This window comes from Anopheles coustani, chromosome 3 (assembly GCF_943734705.1).
Source record: "Anopheles coustani chromosome 3, idAnoCousDA_361_x.2, whole genome shotgun sequence".
Lineage (NCBI taxonomy): Eukaryota > Metazoa > Arthropoda > Insecta > Diptera > Culicidae > Anopheles > Anopheles coustani.
Genome location: NC_071288.1, coordinates 17658501 through 17672333, shown reverse-complemented (window position 1 = coordinate 17672333; position 13833 = coordinate 17658501). Strand labels below are relative to the sequence as shown.

At 46.5% G+C, this 13833-nt stretch overlaps 1 protein-coding gene across 2 annotated transcripts in view; it reads right to left on the bottom strand.

Annotated features, from left to right (window-relative positions):
- Positions 1 to 13833, bottom strand: part of LOC131272650 (CDC42 small effector protein homolog) — a 28596-nt gene that overhangs the window by 3180 nt on the left and 11583 nt on the right. The window contains exon 3 of one of the 2 annotated variants that reach the window (XM_058274471.1): positions 9706 to 9790. The exons of the other annotated variant lie outside the window; for it this stretch is intronic. The gene's annotated coding sequence lies outside the window, so the exon portion shown is untranslated. The remainder of the gene's footprint in view (positions 1 to 9705; positions 9791 to 13833) is intronic. 2 annotated transcript variants of the gene reach the window in all.

The window sequence follows — 13833 nt, the reverse complement described above, 5'->3', positions numbered from 1 at the left end:
GCGTCCCACGAGTTCGGGGGGTTTGTCTCGCCGCTGTTTGTCATTTGCATCGCTAAATGGAGTCGAACCGATGGTTGCCATGTACGGAAAAAGGGTACGAAAAAGGGATCGAAGGCGAGCGGTCTTGGTTTCACTCGTTTTCGGAGTACGTCGTCGTTGTAACATCTTTTACCATTTTTTTTACACCGCACACATGTCGTACATGTTGGGGCCCATGGTATGCTGGCAAGATTGGGCCTCGGTGCGGCGGGGGAAGAGAGGTGTGAAGGCATTTGTGCGGAGTATTTATTGACAGCGAATCGATAGTGAATCGCGTGGTACAGATGGTACAACATACAACATCATACCAGCAACATTATGCAATGGCACGCCACGAACACACATGGCACGTATCGGAACTGTATCGAAAGCGGAAAGCGTCACCGGTGTGAACGAAAATGAAGAATTTATGCCGTACAGCCGGGAATTCTCTTTTCATATGTTGAACTGTTACTTTCAATTGATCGCATCTTAGGGTTGGGATAAATCTCTGACCTGCGGCTTGTACTGAAAACCTGTAATCGATTATCAAATTTACCGATTTTTCCCCAGACGAAAGGCAGTAGCAAAAACGGTTCAATTTCCCACAGTTGCAATGGTGTAAAACCTTCAAATAGTGAAGACGACGATCGAGTGTTGATTATCGTCTCTTTTTGCTGGTTGTCTCGATTTAAACTTAATCTGAAACTCCCAGACCAACGTCGATCCCATTGCGTTCGAATTGCTTAAGCCTTGCTCTGTGCTTTTTTGCTTCTTCCCTTGAAACAATCCGGAGAAACTGAAATGCTTTCCATCTATAGTCCAGCCATCCAGCCGCTCAAGACCGAACCGAAACCGATAAATAAAAAGCCGCTCGCGGTGCAAAGGAGTTACGCAATTCCGGTTCGCCTACCCGGTCAAACGGAAATGGGAGGGCGTTGGAACGCAAAAAACGACAAAACAAATAAGAAGCGAAGGCGAAAGATCACTCTCGGGCGAAAATTGATTATTTTGTTTTTTTCTAGACACTTTTCGTACATCCATCCCGCTGCTGCGATCGTTACCGGACGGTACCGGTTTGTTTTCTTGTTTTTTTTTTTACATTTGAGGGGGAAATTTTAGCCACTTTTCCGCCTCCCACCATTGCGCATTGGATGATATCAGCGACGCTTCCGCTATCTTTTTCATTTTTTTACTCTAGCGCCGATTTTTTGGTTGCATCGGTTTGCTTCCATGTTTTACCGTTTCATTTTCTTCATTCGGTACAGCTTAGCTAATTTGGTTGTTTCTTTCCAAGGTGAGCCAAACTTGGTTTGGTGAAATTTTAAGCTAAGCGTTAAGCCAGAACCGTGTCGACGATGGTAGGCATTTGCATGCAGATAAACATTTAATGAACGTACACAAGTTTCATGAAATAACAAAAACAGAAGACTTTCAAACACAACTTTCAATGCGATCGGTGGCGTTTCTTCTGAGATAAGCGGATGATTTCCACGTGGATTCCCTCTCAAGGAGGCAACAGATGGCACTGGCGAGGCAAATCGGAAGTAAGTGCAAATCTAATTCCTTCGAAACGGAAACTATCACTCGGGTATCCGAAAAAAAATGTTTCCATTATTTGGTGTAGGAGAAAAGATTAGACGAGAGTTGTCTTTGAAAGAAAGTGATCTTTAGTTGATCACGTTTTTGTTTATCTTCGCGAGATATTGAAAACATGATTTCTGTAGGAATGACCTTAAAGCTGCCCACCCGTATGGGGCTTCGAAATGTGGCACAAACATGAGTCTATATTATCCGAGCGAAACGGAAAAAAGTCGCATAGCAGATGACATTGTAGTGACCTACATACCATTTTGAAAACAAAAAAGGACACTTGAACAGTAATTTGAAAACCGATTTCAATCACCCAACGTTAGGGGTAATTTTCATCAATCTGTCCGTTCTGCACCTAATCGTGATTTTTTCAGCGATTTTTAACAGCCATTTGAGCGGCCTACAGAACATGCATTACCTTCACGAGCAATTAGCGCGAACGAGATGAACAATTTAAATCTACCGTACCGTACCGCTGAAACTCGGAAAACCAAATAATGCCCCCGTCCTGGGATTACGTATTTTCCCCGCCTTCTTACTCGGCTACTTCCGTTTGCTTCAATGCCAATCTGTTGGGGTGAGCTGTCATCGCACGGTGTGCGATATTCAAATTTCCCACCACGTCGGTCATCAGTGGAAAGTATCACGCTGCCGATGATCATCCGCGTCCGGTTGTTCCGGCTCCGGCTGATGATGCGGCAGAGACGCTGATGGAGAGGTGTAAAACAAATGCTCCATGCACTTCCGCACACGCGGCGTGCGTAACAGAATGGTCATAATTAACATTTTCACGCATACGACCGGATTGCCGGACGACGCGCGAGTCAGAGTACGCTGGTTCCAAACTCGATCGGAACGGCCATGCCACGCGAGTGTGCCAGTGGAGTCTTCGAGTCGAAGAAGGTGGTCCATAATTAAGACCTTTAAGTTTCGTCAATTATCACATCGTGCGGCCGAGGTTCGTGCCGGATTGCCTATACGTCTCAGAAGAAGATAGGGTAGTCAACTTCAGGCCTCCTGTGTGTGGGACCTCCAAAGGCTGGATGTGAAAGGACTGGCTAGTTACGACGAAACTGAAAGGGAAGTAAACGCATTCTCTACCGGAGAGCTCTAAACCAGTCCTTCAGGAGGGGAATCAGAAACAAACCAGTTGTGTTCGACCTGGTCCCCCTCTTATGTGTGCCTGCTTTTTTATTATTTACATTTGCTCCCGCAACACGTCCGCATAGGTGGGCCCTTTGGTGGTCACTCTTCCGTAAACAACATATCTGGTGTCATATAGAACGAACCATCTGCTCCATCACTCTCTCTCTCTTTCTCTCCATCAGGTAGCGCCAGCGGTTCGACGCAAGCAATCAGGTTTTATCGCACACTCCTTGCAGCGACCCGTCTCCCGACACGTGTCTGTCCACTTGTGGCTGCTTCACTCTAAATTCTGCCCTCTTTGGCTTGGCTTGGTGGACCTACCGAGGGGGCACATCAGACCGTACGTGACAACAAGTCTCTTCAGGGACCCTCCTCCTCTCGCTTGGTCATGTGTGTATGTTGCCTTCGTGACCTGTTTTTACACTTTATCGGCATTGGATGTAACTTTTTTGTTGTGTCTCAGAACTGGATGCGTACACAGGTCGTATACGGAAACTTCTTTCGTACCGGGGGGCCAGGGGAAGGAGGAGCAGCAGGATGAGGCATCGATAGGAAAAGTTGTCTCGTCTTGCAAATATCATTAATCTAATTAAACGAATAATGATCCTCGGTGTATCACGCAGGAAGTAGGAATGGATGCGACAGGCGAACGAAGGGTAAGGTGACCCGGGTGCTGTTGAGGACCAGTTGTGGACCAGCGTGGCTAAGAGAGTAAAACGGGCGCACGGGGTTGGTGAGTGTACTGAGGCGGTGTAAAGTAAAACGTGATCAGAAATTGGGTCACAAGGTTGACTGATGAGTTTGGCGCGAGAAATCGGAAGAAGTTGGCAGTATTTGCAATGCAACGAATGGTCCAGCAGATGGAAAGGAACCTTCGCTGCAGCGATATCATCGACAACGGGGTTGTTGTTTGAGCCGGGGCAAGACTTTTCCCTACGAGGATCGAGGATCTTTACAACATACGGTTCCTTTTGGTGTAGCTGCTGCTTTTAGCTGAAGAGAAGATCCTAAAAAAAAGAGCAAAACAAGCCCATGAATATGGATGTACGTTCCAATTTCGCGGGTCGCAAGGCCCATGACTTTCGAATGGGCGCTTGGAGCATCCCAAAAACACCGACACTCACCTTCCAAAGATGTCGTCCGGTGTTGATTCCGGTCCGATATGCAAGTGGGATCGAGAAAATATTTCCGCGGCCCATCTCCGAGTGGTTGCTTTCGTGGAAATCGTTCCCCTTCGGATCAATGTGTTTACACAAGAGCACCAAAACCGCATCGCGATTGTTGGCTGCATACCGATTGTGCATCGGGCTGGCTTGGCGCATACTCCATACACACCGCACCGCCAGGGGGCCGAGAGTTTGGATTTTTCTTTCAGCTTCGATTGCGTTCGCTCGCCACGCGGCTGGTGCTCTATTTTTCGCGAAAGTGAAAGCACTGAAAGCAAACTCCCGGTACGTGTAGCAGAAGCAGACACACACACACACACATAGTCCAGAGTCCGGCAGAAGATGATGAATTCGGAAAATTTTGCACCCCACCGCAAACACACATTCAGCTTAGGGAAAGCACAAACTTGTTGACCACCCTTTGGTCGGGGGAGGAATGGTGAAGGAAGACGGCACGTGCAGGCGGGGGTGCGAGCTCTCCGGCAACTTTATCCACCACACACTTTGCGGCGCTGATGAACACCCCCCCCCCCCCGGGGGAGGGGGGGGGTTAGATAGAGCAGAGGTGACCTAAATTGGGTTTCTATTATTGGCCGCAATTTTCAAACCGGATAAGAGGACGAGTTCTGTGGGTGATGGGGGGAAACATCATCTGCACTGGGTAAGTACACTCGAGCAGTGGTGAGTGTACTCAACCTATTCTGCCGAACGTTTCCCAACCGGGATTTGATCGGTTTGGTCGGTTTGGCATAAACGATTACATTGCTGCAATGGGCCGGGGCTTGAGGCCACTTGTTAAAGCGAGTACTTGGTACTAAGCAATACTAATAATGCTTGGCGAGGGGTTTAAGAAACGATTAGGAAAAACAAGAAAGAGAATTCGATGATCGGAGAGGGATTATGGTCTTAATCTTTTCGATTGATTGTACAATCCAACCCCAAACACAAACGTAATCGCTGGTTGTTCGGTGAACAATCGATAGAATATTGGAAATATCAAAACATCGTTTAATGTAACCGAGATAAAGTACAGTGAATCATGATTCATTCATTTACACAATTCATTCTGCGTGTTATCAATTCGTTTTATCAGGTCGTTTTCGAAAAGTAAACCATACAATGTACTATTAAGAAAACTAGAGTATCTTAAACATTTCTTATCATGTTTCTAAAAAGCGTATGTTTTCCGATAGCAAGCTTGGAAAGTGTTTTAAATCTGCAGCATGACTAAACTGCGATTGGAAAACTGATTCGTCGAATTAAAATTGCGTCGAAAAGCAATCAATCCCAAAGCCATTCGATGGTACTACATTCCACCTCTGACGTGCGGAACTCGTCCATTAGACTGTTGCGTCTTTGACGTTCTGGACCCAGCAATCTTTGAGTAGCGGGCCGATAAGGAATGGCTCATCAGTCGCCTCATTCCGGAGACCTTGTGCCTTGTGGTGAATAATAATAAAACCCGCGCAAACCTTCCCGATCCGCGGTCTCCCGGCGGTTACGGCGGTTACGATCTGTGAGGCAAAAATGGCCATCGTCGATCGAGGTGTGACTCATTCTGGCCGCGTCGTGTCTTCTTCGGACGCCTTTCGATTGTCTGCGGTCTTATTAGCTGCTGCCTTACCGCTTATTCAATTCACTCCGCCTTTGTGAGGGAATAAATTATTGTTTTGGAACCGTACCGGTTTACGATTCACGCCAAAAGTGTGTTCTTCCTGACGCTGTGGGGATTTTCTTACAGACTGGAGATCCCTCTTGTAGATAGGTAGAAAAATATGGGATATCTTTATCGTTTTGATTTCGTTGCAGTAAAAATGAAACTCTTGCTCTCATTTGGGGAGTTCATTTTGTTTACCGTTATCAAGGCAAGTGACTTTTGATAGTGGTACAAGAAATAAAAGAACATGCCTTCGAGGATCGAGTCATAAGAAAGATCAATGAGTAACCAAATGGTTGCTTGTTCAAAGATTACAGAGACTTGAAACTCCAACGAATGAGTAACAAATGTAACACCCTGCAGTTGAACTGCATTATTCCGTGCGTAAGGCCTTGAGAAGGGGTGGTAGGATTCAGCAGGATGACTAATGCGTCTGTATTCTGTGACTCTTGTCTCGGTCACCGCCGCAGGAATACAAATGTGTCTGCAACCGCTTTGCAAATTTCCGTACGCTCGCAAACGGCCATGATTCATCTGAAGATCGAAGAGTCATAGTTTAAATTCGAAAATAAAGTGATAAAGAAAGGTAAACATTAGAACGTATTATGTATTAAAGTTGGTCGTGCTTAAGATAAAATAACAAAGAGAAAGTGTTACCAGTAGAAATGTTTCAAACGCACAGTTTACAAACGTGGAGCTTAATTTCGCTTCGTCATTGTTGGTGTGTAGTTTATCATAGCGAAATAATGTACATCGACGCAGAAGTAGTCTTATCGCTGTGGCTGTCTTGTGAGTACACTCTTCACAATCACGCTAGTTGCCCGGTGGCAGCAGAATGCTCCACAATTATTTGTCCCTATAATTATTTGTTTGTCAAGATTTGCTTTGTCGCGCTTTAGCAGATCGAGAGAGTTCGCTTCCTGTAGATAGCGTAATCATCTGGCGAAAACGTGACCGGATTTTCCGTTGCTGGAATGAACCACGCAAGCAAGCACGCACGGAACGGATAAATTGGAGATTAATTTTCGAAATGTTTTTTTTCTGTACAAATTCCCAAAAGCTTCGCTAGGCATCATTGCAGTTGATTGAATAAAATAGTAGACAGTCAGTTTGTACAAAGAAAGCATACTGCTTCCTGCAGCCGCTGACCCCGAACGGTAGATGACCGAAAACACCCTGGACAAACCTGGCCGCGCAAAACGGTGTGTGGCGAAATTGGACGCTAGTTTAAAGAAGGTAAGAACAATGCCATCCCCACTTCGTACGTGCGGGAAAGAGGGTCAACTTTAAGACGATACACACGGGGGAGGAGGCTCGAGAGATCAGGTGTCGGGGGCCACGGACGAACTTTTGTGGAAATAAAACGTAAACCATGGCAACCATTTATCATGAGGCGCGATACGGTAAAAGACGTCCCACCGGAAAAGGAGGTCAGTCAACAATGGCCGATATACGCGGTTTGTGTTGTTTTTTTGGGAGACGAAAGGATTGGGCAGTCGAAGAGTTAAATTCGGTCCGGTTGGATGATTTTCGCCAGAGTCAATTTGTAGGATTGTGATAAAAAGAAAAATTAAAATTGGGTTTGGAAGCACTTGTAACGAACCTCCGATTAATCGAAATGTCTACATAATCTGTGCATTTATGGAACCAATGTTCAAACACACATAAACCATAGGATGTAAAAAGAAAACATAAGTCCAAAAGTAATTAAATGTTGAACTTATACGATGGTCGCGTGGATTTCGCACGTGTACGCTTTTAATTTTAAAGTCTCTCAGAAAACCCCTACTGTAAGAAATGTATCTTTAACAGAGATGGTTGCAGAAACGAAACGAAAACGAGGCCAGCCCGAAACCATCAAAACAAACGGGGAAGTAACCCATATTTTCCGCTAAACTGGCAAATGATATGGCCCCCCCCCGTTGCCCGGCCGGTTCCGGCCGCATGGGAAGTCCGGCAGTGGAGTTCCGGTCGGTTGGGGCGGCTTAGTTTTGCGTCTTTTAATCCACCATTTATCTTTAGGCTAGTGACGTTCGTTGGCCACACTAATTGGACCCCGTAGCGGTTCGTACACAATCGATCGACGGCCAAGTGTGAATCGGTTTATGGTGATTTTTAATTCATTTTATGCGTAAACAGCCGCTTAAAGCGACGCAATGGGCTGCAGCTACGGTGGTTTCTTTTTTGGGCGATTTTAGACAAAGCGTTGCCCCACTTGACTCTATTTTTATAAAGGTTGCCTTTTTGGAAGTGTTACATTTTCGTTTTATTGTTTTGTTTCCAGATAGAAAACAAAGGGGTTTAATCTGTGGTATATACATTATTTGTATTGCTTTTCGCGTTGAAAAACATTCGAAATCGAGGCAAGAGAGGGTTGATTTCCATGTAAAAATGTTTTGTTTATGACTATCCTTCAGCTTTTGCATTAAAAAAGATCGCGATCAAAGATGACCAACGCTGCAAGAAAGTAAACAATTTCCCAACCGTTACATGCCAATCGAGATGAAATTGATATCGAGGCTGTAATATATTTCGGTATAATATTTCGGCCAAATCATATATCCCTCGTGTTGCAATAATTTCGTTCCGCCAACCTTCCGTCGCTGATAGTATCAAACGCAGAATGATTCACTACGGATGGAAACACATGTGCCGAGGTCACGATTCTCACGGACCAATTTGAAACCGATCCGGAGGGTAAGTTGCGAGCCGATATTACGCAAATTGAACACCACCACCACCACCATCATCTCGTCAGCATCATCCGAAGGATGATGCACCGCCCGGGAGGTGGTTGTATTTCGCAACGACGCAATCAAAAGAATTCCCAAGAAAGAAAATAAATTCCACCGACCGGACTTATACCGGCCAGAGGGTGGCAAGAAATTCGAAGCCATCCGCGGGAGACCACCAGCTGCCAAACAAACCGTCATAACTTACGGACGCAACCGCACGGGACGGATCGGACGGATACGGATCTCGTCAGCTGTTTCTTTTTCCTCTTCCTATATGCTTTTGTTCGCCGATCAATCTGAACTCCCTCCCCCCCCAGAATTGTGTGTACGAGGGCCGGGGTGGTCCCTTCTTCCTCTTGCGTGAGCAATTAACAAACTTTCTTGATGCGTTTCCTCGCGCATCGGCCGGGGGCCTCGGGTACCGGATTAACGATTTTTGCTGAACGCCGAGCATCGTGTGATCCATCGCTCATAAAATTGAAGTAGGCGCGCAGCTGTGGCAGAACTGGGCCACGCGCTCTGGTCCGACGGCGTCCATTTGTGGCGGGGTGACAGACCCGACGCGATTCCCGACGATTTCGAAATGTTTGCCAACGCATTAGTGCGCGCAACAGTGGAAAAACCGGGATTGGATGCACTAAATGGTTGCACTAAGAGCCGCGGATGTGCAGGCGTCCGATGGCGGTACTCAAATTGATCTATTTTCTATATTTAGGAAACGTCAATACATGGAATAAGAGTTTGGGTTTGGTTTGGGGGAAGGAAATTTGTTAAAGCTCGTGCGAAACTGGAAAAGCGACACACTAAAAGGAACCGGATTTTCGTTAAATTTTGTTTGTTTCGCAAAAACGAACTAAACAGCAATATTTAATATGATCGAAGCTATACAAACAGGACGTGGTGGTCCACAAGGAAGTATTGGTACCGTGGGAAGCACTCGGTTGTTGTCCTGTCCTATTGGTTAATCAATGAATGCCTTCCGAATACAACATAAACACTTCCGCCCGTTGTTTCGTCATCTTAATCAACGAGCGCCAACGAAAACCGACCAAAATTCGTTTGTCGTAAACGATCTTTTCCCACCGTTAAATTATTACCAGCTCAACAATCGAACGAGCGGCGTCCGGCCATTCCGGGTCGGGTGGTGTTTTGGGATACTGGTTTGTTTTACGCTCAACACACATACACAGATCGTCACGATGACAAGAGGCTGCTCCGGTGGGTAACGACATGAAGTTATTGCCATTAAATCTAGCTTCCGTCGGCAAGTGGAGCCGCGGCTTGAGCTTGAGACACGGACAATCTCGAACCCAACAACGGAAGCCGCAATCTGACAGCAATCGCTCAAATGATTTGTACAGATGAGTGTCTAACCTATAAACGCCCTTACCTATAAATTACGCCTTGGTGCGTTGGTGGACGGCTCGCGATGTGTCTATAAATCTCCTCCGAGTTGTGGCACTTCTGGCACACGCCTGGAACGGGAGAGAAAGAGAGAGAAAAGAATCCAATATGTATCAGTAAGAATCGAACAATCACCAAATTAGCCACAAATCAATATGTTTAGACGAAATAGTACGTTTCCGATCAAAACTGTGTTGAAATAAATGACCCCCAAGACTTAGCTCGACGCGCGCTGGACAAGTGCCTGTCGGGTCAAACGGTCTACCGAACGCCAGTAAACTTCGCCCCTTTCGAATCAAACTGTTCCCCACGGTAAAGCAGCCTTCCCAACATCTACCACATCGAGTATTTTTATTGACAGGTTTGGCAGCGTCGATGCTAAATCATAGCACCTTTAACGCATTAGGTCAAACCCAATCGCCGAGGGAGTGGCGCCGTAACGTAACAGCGAATAAAAGAAATAACACTTCCTTTCAATGCCCAAAGGGAAACACACATTTGAACGTTCCCAATCTGGGTCTGAGAGTCGAGCGGGTCGAGCGATGTTGGAACGAAATAAATCTTTTGAACGAATCGCAGCACACGACCGCTTCGTTTCATATGTAATCAATTTCGTAAGGGCCAGTTTTGTGGAAAAAAAAGGGAAGGTAAAATAAAACATCCACACACAAAGGCAGAAACTCCCGAAGTAGCGGCTCTCCGGAAGTCCGCTTTTGATTAACAGGAACCCTCGAACTAAACGAGCAGCCGATTTAAAGATCGATCGCGTGATCGCTCTTGCTAGCCGGGTATGCTTTCGTACCATTTTTAATTTATTCTTATTGCTTCGTGGCGGGAAAGTGAAAGGTTTACGGTGTGATACATTGCTTTTGCCTAGGGTAGCGCAAGGTTGTTGCCGGCCCTTTAAAGGGGAGCACTCGCTACTACCAACCAAATTGGAATAATTCTCTTGGGCGAGGCCGCTAAATTTGACTCCCCAGGTCCTCGAGTTCGTGACAAGGTTCGCGCAAAAGAATTGGATCCCTAACGAAGCGGATCTCTACTGGGTGTTGACCCAGTTCTCTATCGAACACAGGCAACGATGATGAATAGGGGACACTCAAGCTGGTACCTTATTTAATCGCTGTTTATTTGATTACGAAACCCTACTTAGAACTCACAGCAAAATGGTTATGCTGCATTGGAAAGAGTTAACGAATGTCTCCGTAATGTCTGCAGAACGGCTTGGTGAACCGCGTAGCTGGCCTTCAACCTCGCGCTGCATTACAAACCGGTGTGACCTCCGATGTCCGTCGTCTACCTTCGCCCGTAAGCTGAATTTGCGCGGTGGTCGGTCTTCGTCTGCGGCACTTTGGACCCCTGTTTTCGTTGCACCCTACAGTCCAAACATGGTAGCATTGCAGGGGACACAGGCAGTAGCAACGATGCTATCTGTCTCTCGCATGAAATTGGACAGCATAAACTTAAACCTATCTTTCGCCTAGGTGCCCACCGAGACATGCGACGTTTGGACGCCCTCTCTTCTGCGAAACTGGGTGAATGGGATGCCCAACCGGGCGAGTCGTCACGCCACCAAGGATAACCTCAACCCCACCACCCAGTTTTGTCTGTCTCGAACGTCACCGATGTGTCACTGTAGCAGACGAATTGGTCCTTTTTTATACGTGTGTTTGCGTATATATAATTTAATTACTCTCCGGCCTATTTCCCAAAATGGCTCCCCGAGCAGGGGAGGGACACCTTCCAGGGTTATGTCGACCCCGTTGTCTGGATCAACTGCACACGAGCCGTATGTATCGGCTGGCTTTCCGTGCTTATACAGGAGGTATTAAAGAAGCTTTGAAAATAAACCCGTTGAGCATAAATACTTGTCAGAAAAGGATATTTATCCATAACTGTTACGGGATTTTACCGGTGCTCATGGCGGTGCAGCGGAAGCGCGAGGATACATCACGCCAGAAGTCCCAAGTTCGAATCTCGAGTCTGCTCTCGGCCGGCCGGTATTCCGAATGGCTGACCACCACCAATCTTCATTAGATTCATAACAGTACTGAGCTGAGTCTTTTATATCTTTAATAGCTTATTCCGCGACCCTACTAACTTAATTCACGTAGTTAATTTGTTGATCACTTGCTTCGAGGTAGTTGACAACATGCACCACATTTACTAATGGTCGATTAAGGTCGTGAAACTCCGTTAAACGAATCGCGCTTAACGGTGAGGAGAAATGGATTCCCTTTTAATGTCCGTAAGAAATTGTGTGCAATTGCATCCATTAACATGGACTAAATAAAACGACCGGCAGAGGGTAGCTAACGGTGAAGTGTAACCCTTAACCGTCGCCATCAAGAAGAGGCAGCACAATTTTACAACAATTTCGACATCTCGGGAATTAAGTTGAGTTCCAGTGTGGGGTAGGCCACAGCATAAAAAAAGGCTCCAAAATCACTACAATACTACAAAAGTGCCGCTGAAACGTGACGGTCATTTTCTGTCAGCCGCCCGGGGTCGGGTCAATGTACCTGGATGGCGCTTTATGTACACCACAACAACAACTACGACAATTCCACCGATGGCGCGGTGGTGCGCCATGTTCCCGCATGCACACACACACACGTTCGGCCGGAATGGTCTCGCGCGCGCAATAGGGAAGCCGCTGCCGATCGGCGGCTTTTGCTGGTAGAGTTTATTGCTACAAATAAGGCAAACCAGCAAACCGCACAACACGCCACCGGCAGCACCGGATTAGTGGAGGCATGGTGGAGGGGGGCACCGGTGCCGGTGTTTGGAGCGTTTCCGGCTAGTTCTGTCTCGTCGATCTTTTTGAGGCACAAGGGTGGTGAGTGTGCTAAGGCCGGTCGACGGTGTGGTAATAAAACACTCTACTATTAGGCTTTGGGGAGGAAAATCAACCATCATCACTCGCCATCATCCACATGGTGGCGGTTTCATAAATCCAAAAAAAGTTAAACACACCCTTCGCCGTGCTAATCGTGCGGTTTTGGCACTACCGGTGATCATTTTGACAAGTGGCAGGTTCAATGCGCCGCCAAAAACCGCCGATCGACGGTGACAGATGAGGTTGATTTTGCGTTCGCTTAAGTCGGTTACGGAACAACCGACAGCAACAATTGGGCTGCCGGAGAGGTGTAGGTTACCATTTCCTTTCGGTTTGCTGGTCTAAAAATAAAAATAAAATATTTAAAAAAAAATTGACAAGAGTATTACCCATTCATTTCAATCGTAAACAAACTTGTTTTATATAAAAATAAGGAAGATTGATCATCGGAGATTAACGTAAGTGAATGCTACTGAAATGAAATGCCTCCTCAAACCAACTCGCCCTCCGGAAGCGCGTAATTGTATTGACTTTTCATCAACATTCCAAACGCATCCACGGTCCAGTTTGTGCGTTAAATATTTACTCCCGAGCCGGGCCCTGTTTCTGTTTTGCAAATTAAACGTTTTAAGTAACAAAACACTTTCATCGGGTGAATCGATTATGGGTGGGTTTTTGTTGTATCCATGTTGTTTCATTTCAATGTTTATTGGCACTTTCCAAGCGGCGCGCGCTCCAATGAAATTAATTGATGAATCTCGTCCCGCGTGCGGTTGGAGGGTAAATCGTGCGGCACCTACACGATGAAGTTCCAGTTCGAACCGGATGAGAACGACCGGGACCATCGAGCCGGTCGGTCATAAAGTTTTCCGTTTGTGCGTTTTTGGTACGGAGGTAAAGGGATATTTGTTCGGAAGTGTGCTGTGATCACACAAGGCGAAAAATGCTAGCTGAAAAATGTGTTGTCCACGAGCCGTAGGAAAGGTGGCAGCGAAAAACATAAAAAGAGCGGCCGCTCCGTGTGCGCATACTTTCACTTCGCGGTCGGTCGAGGGAGACCCGCTTGGAGTATTGCGCGGGAACGCCGTAACAACATTGCGCTTAATCGACCGGCGTTAACAAGTTTAATGGGTTTACATCAATTTACGAGTGCAACAATCGTATTAATTTCAACCATTTTGCTGCCGTCGAGCTCGCGAGCCAGAGCTCGTGTGCGCATAGGCAAAACAGCACACCGAGGGGGGAAGGCATGCCACACGTGGGAAATGTTTTCAG